This window comes from Mytilus galloprovincialis, chromosome 7, assembly GCF_965363235.1.
Source record: "Mytilus galloprovincialis chromosome 7, xbMytGall1.hap1.1, whole genome shotgun sequence".
In the NCBI taxonomy this organism is placed as follows: Eukaryota; Metazoa; Mollusca; class Bivalvia; order Mytilida; family Mytilidae; genus Mytilus; species Mytilus galloprovincialis.
The window spans coordinates 63,950,816-63,957,472 of record NC_134844.1 but is presented as its reverse complement, the minus strand read 5'-3'; the positions used below and the strand labels follow the sequence as shown (position 1 = coordinate 63,957,472).

General features: G+C 34.8%; 1 long non-coding RNA gene across 1 annotated transcript; it reads left to right on the top strand.

The window, feature by feature from the left end:
- Positions 1 to 2,450: 2,450 nt before the first annotated feature.
- LOC143081873 (uncharacterized) lies at positions 2,451 to 5,348 on the top strand. The gene is made up of 3 exons (XR_012980129.1): positions 2,451 to 2,519; positions 3,047 to 3,432; positions 5,054 to 5,348. It is a non-coding gene; the product is annotated as an uncharacterized LOC143081873 (long non-coding RNA).
- The last annotated feature ends 1,309 nt before the right edge of the window (positions 5,349 to 6,657 follow it).

The window sequence follows — 6,657 nt, the reverse complement described above, 5'->3', positions numbered from 1 at the left end:
ATAAGAGGTGAACTGGGTAAGAAAACACGAGAATGAGAGGGCGAGAAGTGTGAGTTAAGAGGGATAGAAACAGGAGTTGTAGTGAGGGGAGGGTTAAAGATAGGAATGTTCTGTGAGAAACATTTTGAACGATTTTTCTAGGGATGAAAAGGATGAAAGTAGGAAAAATAGGAGTTGGTGTGTGTGAAGGAAATTTTAATTAGGGACCTCATGTCCACCCCTCACTGTTATATAATCTTCGAGACAAGACGCCCAATTTTAAAATATGTTTGACATCCAAAAACAAGTTACCCATTTCAGCGGCACGTCGGTGTTTATCTTTATATAGGAAGACGCCCCGTTATTTCTTATACTTTCATGATCCTTGTTATATGATGCGTCCAAGGAAGGAAGTTTAAGAAATTATATGAATATGACATAAATGTACATCGATCATAAAATTGCTATAATACTAGTCTGAAAGTAAATTTACCGTCATTTTTTTCAACGATAACAAATATTTTTATTGAATTATTTACTGATATATAGATAAAATAAAATGCGGATGTATCACCCCCCCCCCTTTTTTCTAGCTTAATTGTCACACAATACACACGAGTTTGATATTATGTTTTCCCCGATGGAAGTTATAAATATATAATCCAACTCCGGCGTAATTATAAAAAATTATATTGTAGCAGTTTCATATTTTTCCAAATTTCCATCTAGCAGTTTAGATATGTGTGCCTTTTTTTTAAAAAACAACAGTGCTTTCTATCACGTCCGCAAGCTGGGTCATTTAATAGGTCGTTAATTTTTTTTGGAGAAAATGAAAACGAAACTTAACAAAGGAGAAATTTCGTTTCTGATTTTAGTTATTATCCCAATGATATTACACTGTCTTATATATTTCGGAAAACTATACTGTCGTCACTGTGACCTAGAGCTTAATCAACTGTAGAAGTCTGAGAATCTAATTCACGGTTTCGAAGGGATTAAAAAAAAAAATTTCCGAATTATATAAAAGAATGGGTTTAATTGTATGATCAAATACGTGGAGGCTGTTTTTAATATTTGGATTCAGTGACAAGAAGTCCTTTCGTAGCTTGTAGTATGCTTTCCATGCCTTATTGTACAATTCCTTCTAAGCAAAGGAAAAAGATCCTGATGCACTAAATGTTATATACCTAAATATTAACAATGTAGAACACAATCTATCAACATGTCATTAAAATAAAAATTATGTTTTATATGCCTGCCTGCCTTGTTAAATAAATGTAATAACCGACACATTTAAGGGTATGGATGTATGATCATGTATAGGTCTCTCATTTCTGTATTCTTTTTTTTTCGCTCATTATCATTTTTTTTTAACATAATGGCTACTTTTTTACTTAGGTATTATGCACATTGCCTTTTTTGTAATCAGAAGTTGTTTACCCAAATTATTTATTTTTTTCAGTTTATCTTTCAATTTCTACCCACAAGCACTTGTCTCTCAGTTTGATAATTTTATTTCCCAAAGGCAAATATGTTATATATATATTTCAAAATGACCTAGAGCTTAAGTAAAATACACATGTGTAATAATAAATTGGTGCTGTTACACCCCCCCCCCCCTTCCCCCCCCCCCACCACCACCACCAACATCAACCTTTTATGAAAGACTAATTATAATAAGTCTTGATTATGTGAAAAAAATGCTTCAAAAAGTCTTGAAAAGTTTTGGTTGTCAGCCCCCCCCCCTCCTCCTCACCCAGTCACTGCAGCGATGTTCTAGATCCGCCACTGTATTGGTCTTATATATGGAGTATCTCGTTCCTGAATGACTAGTACTGATGAGCTACATTGTCTTGCCGAACAACATACAGAATACCAGTAGCTACATGTCCAAGCAGTTTGAACAAATAATGAAAATGGTCCTAAACCCATGCATTTCTCAGGACTACACAATTCGCTGAATCAGAATGAAAGTGTTGTATATATGCACCTCTACATATCAGACTCCTAATATCAAAGAAATCTTTAGAGGAGTTGCAACCACAAGACCCATCTTTGGTAAATGTTGAAAAATTGTCCCATAACTCCACAAAATTTGCTGATTCAAACTCATGGTGACGGGGGAAAAACAAATATTTTAACATTTGTATGTATATGTATAAATGAATACTGTACTTAAATATAATGTTCATTTTTTTTTATTCAGGTAATGCTAGCACTACGATTTTACGCTTCTGGAAGCTTTTTGGAAATTATAGGAGACACGATGGGTGTGGATAAAGCCACAGCCTGTAGAGCAGTAAATTATGTAACAAATGCTCTCCTCTCAAAGAAGGACCAGTTTATTAAATGGCCAGCACGTCAAGAAGAAAGGGATCGAAATAAGCAGGGTTTCTTCCGTGGAGGTTTATTTCCAGAAGTGATTGGATGTATCGATGGGACACACGTAAAGATACAAGTCCCATCGGAGAATGAACCCGCCTACGTTAATAAAAAAGGTTGGCCCTCCATCAATGTGCAAGGCGTATGTGACCATGAAGGTAAATGTAAAAAAAAAAAAAACAAATATCTGAATATACGCTTATCTAGAGCCACAAATGTGTCAAGTCTAATGTTTAAAGGCAAATTCTAACTTAACATAGGAATGTGAAGAAACATTGAAATGCCAACTTTATCATGCCTTTCTTTTGCGTTCAATATGAGATGAAACAGCGTCAAAGGAGATTAACAATTTATCACAATATATCGGACACTTTCATGATTTAATCTCAGCATGTAAAAATAACAAAAAATGAAAAGACCCTGTTATCACCCCCTTTTTTATTCTGGCAGACAAACATTGAAGTGAAAAAAAAATCCCTTTTCAGCCTTAAGTGTCAGACCAGTAAAGTAGTTCCTTTTGATAATAGTTTTTATATATTGGTTCATTCCTATGGCGTGACATTACATCTATGTCGCGCTTTTTTTATTCTGTTTCATTGTAGTGGTTTGATTAACTTAAACTTATGTAATGCGCCATCATGGAATTGCCAATAATTAAAAGCTTCCTTTGAATTAATCTTAACAGGAAAATTTATAAACGTTGATGCACAGTGGCCAGGAAGTACCCATGACAGCCACATGTTCAGAGCCTCTGATGTCAGTACCTACCTACAAACTAGACACCGTTCCATAGATGACGTTTTTTTACTTGGTTACAGTGGCTATCCATGCTCAAAGTTCCTACTTACACCATATCTACATCCGGCTACACCTTCCCAAGAGGCATATAATAGAGCACATACCCGCACGCGTTGCACTATAGAAAGGGTGTTAGCATAGCTATCATGCTCCGGGAGCCAATGGAAGATGATGAATCTGGTGAAAATCAGGAAGATGTTGGTCAGATGAACTACACTGGTCCAGAGGATGGTAGGACAATAAGAAACTTTATAACCACATCATATTTCTGAAGTACGTAAAGTAAATTTTTATTATTCAATCATAAATATGCCCGTGAGGGCATACATCAATACAGTATATAAACAATATGACTGTTTAAACCCATACATCACTCTCATTAAAAAAACACATTCATTCCCTTTTCATCCTAATTTGGTTAATTGGTGAACAATACAAAACATATAAAATTTAAAAGTATCAATACTGTATGTTCAATTAATATCTAGCTACAATAATTGTCTGATTGCACCGCTGACAATGCTAACATTGCATTCTCTTCACTCTGAACAGACTGTTTTAACATCCTTATCTCTAAACGAAGCTTAGTGTTTCTTAATTTCAAGTTTTTTGTTTCAAGCTTTTCTCTGTTTATCTCCATCTTCAGTTTAGTGGTCAACAAATCCGCTTGACTTCTCTAATTTTCAAGAACCTGTAAAATTAACAAGGCGTGACTATCACATGTATCATACAATGTTTTAAATTACACAAGATAAGTTAACGTTAATAGTTATATACTGAATTCTATATAAATGTATATATATATAAATAAGTCTAAATTTAAAACAACGTTCAAACGTATACATATATATATATATATATATAGTATACACAGTGAAACCTGCTCAAGAGACCACCTTTATTAAGCAATCACCTGTGTGGCCACTATTTATAGATACTCAAGTAGTGCATTTCATTTAAATTGAACCTGTATTTAAAGACCACCTGTTTCTAGAGACCACTTTTTTGCTCTCCCTTAGGTGGTCTCTTAATACAGGTTTCACTGTATGTTAATAATAATAATCAAGCCAGCTCAATTATATTACGCTACGGGCAGCTCACATCAAATTAAACATCGTTGTTTGTCTGTTTGTTTGGTTGGGGTTTTACGACGTTTTCAGCACATTTTGGCTATTTTTCAATCCTTGTCAATTAAGATGGGAGTAATACACACCCCGCCACAGTGACATTCGAACTCACAACCTCAGTGTTGACAGGCTAGTGATCATTAGTAGTCATGACGAACTACATAGACTCCTCTGCCACCGAGGCCCCAATCGTTATTTGTTGTATTTAAATATAGTGTTCGGGGCTCATATAGAGTATACAGTATATATATGTATATATAAAATATTTTTTCGAATATAATAATATATAATATATCGGAATTATAGATTAAAAGATTACCTTTTGAAAAGAAAGCTAAAAAAAATTACCTCATACTGCATCGTTTTTGCAAATCACCAAGAGAAACCCTTTTCCTTTTCCCGTCTGGCTTTTTAGCGATACTGGAAGAACTGGTATCTTCTTCGACTGCAAATTCTTCTGTCAAACTAATAAGTGCTATGGAGGACGTAGAGTCTGTGCTTGATCTTGGTATTGATGTGAAGCTACTAAAAAAAATCACTCATCGTTAATCTGTTTTATAATTCTATATTGAGACAAATGTTTTTTGACGTTTTCATAAAACTATCAAAAATCAGTTCAAATTCCGAGAAGTGTTTTACATTCATTCTTCGAAAATCTAAATGTACATACAGTATTATTGTTGTGCGTGTTATATTTTTGAAAGCAATTAGCAAATTGTTGCTTCAACGAGGACCGCGCTTAATAACTAGTGTTCTTTACCTTTCAGGAAACATTGATGAACCACTGCCTGTCTGGCCATCTCCAACACGTGCGCTAAAACACGGCTGTTGACTGTTGTCTAGTTCACTTTCTACAAAAGATCCATTTGGAGTGCCTACAAAACAAAAGTTGTATATCAAAAGGACATGTTTACACATCATAATACATCATTTATATATTTATTTATCATTAAACGAATTTTGAGTATTAAATCGTTCACAAATCTTGGCCGAAACAAATGTAGATAATGTAATACCGAAACGTGGTTAGAATAGTGGACACTGTGCCTGTGTGCAGGCAAAGAGGGGGGGGGGGGCTATTTGTGTGATTGGTGTTTGTTTGTTGTATTCAATGAATGCAATGAATGTTCTGTGTAACTTGTAAATGTATATTAAATTATGATTGAAAATTGTAATTTGCTTCTTGTGAGACCATAATTGGAATAAACCTTTCTAATATTTTAACTTATCTTAATTATACATTTATCGGGATCGGGATTTTTCACAAAATATATCCGGGATTCCGGGATTTTCTAATTTTAAAACCGAGAAATCGGGATGAGACCCCCCCCCCACCCATTATATGATATTGATCGCATTAACAAGGATATTACCTCCTTGTCTGTAATTAACTATGAACTGTACAATGTTATGTATTAGAAATGAAATATCTTGCAGGCTTGGATATTTTGAGCAAAGAAAGTTCACAAGCTCATCTATCTGGTTTTCGGAGTAACTAGACTCAACTGAGGGTTCCAAGAAAGGTATAAGGTGAACATCATTTGCTCTGGGTAAATTGTACCTTTCAGTATAATTTTCTAAGTAGCTCTGAATCTCTGCATGCATATTTTTAGCTTTCTCTACCAGACCAACTGCAAAAACAGTCAAGCGAATGTAAAAAGTGGTATATTAAAAGAAAGATGGTATGATATGTTGTATATATGATAAATTAATTGAGTCAGGCACCGTTTAGTCCCCCCCCCCCGAGTTTATTTGGCTATTATCTTAACAATTATAAGAGATAGGTAGCATAAGTAACGATGTCTGAGTTGTGGTCCCTTAGAGAGCAACCATTTGATTTTCTAGAAGTGGGGGGGGGGGGGGGGTATGGATTTTACCCCCGCGACACACTTGGCGAAAAACAAGTATTTTCTTTCACAACAAGGCAAAAACAAATTTTTTATTTCAATTATACCGTTGAAGCAAGTAAACTATGATGGAAAAACATTTTTTTTTAAATTTCGGAAATTTTTCCAAAATTGTAGAAGCAAACTATTTTGTTTTAAAAAAAAAACACCCATCCCACCCCACCCCTCCCATCCCATCCCAACTCGAACACTCACATACCCCCCCCCCCCCCCCCTCACCAACGCCCCCCTCCCCCCGATTTTCAAATGGTTGCTCTCTTAAAGGTCTGTTTTCGTCGATTTTGGTTTATAACTCTGATTGTGTTGCATAGCCCTAATTAATTAAGCCTCAAATGATGGCTTTTCAGTAATTATTGCTGAAGTACTGTTTAATTCAAAATGTATTCATTGGTTTTTTTTGTATATTAAATTACCCCATTTTTTTTTTTTTTTTTTTTTTTTTTTGCAGTTATTCTTTATTCCCC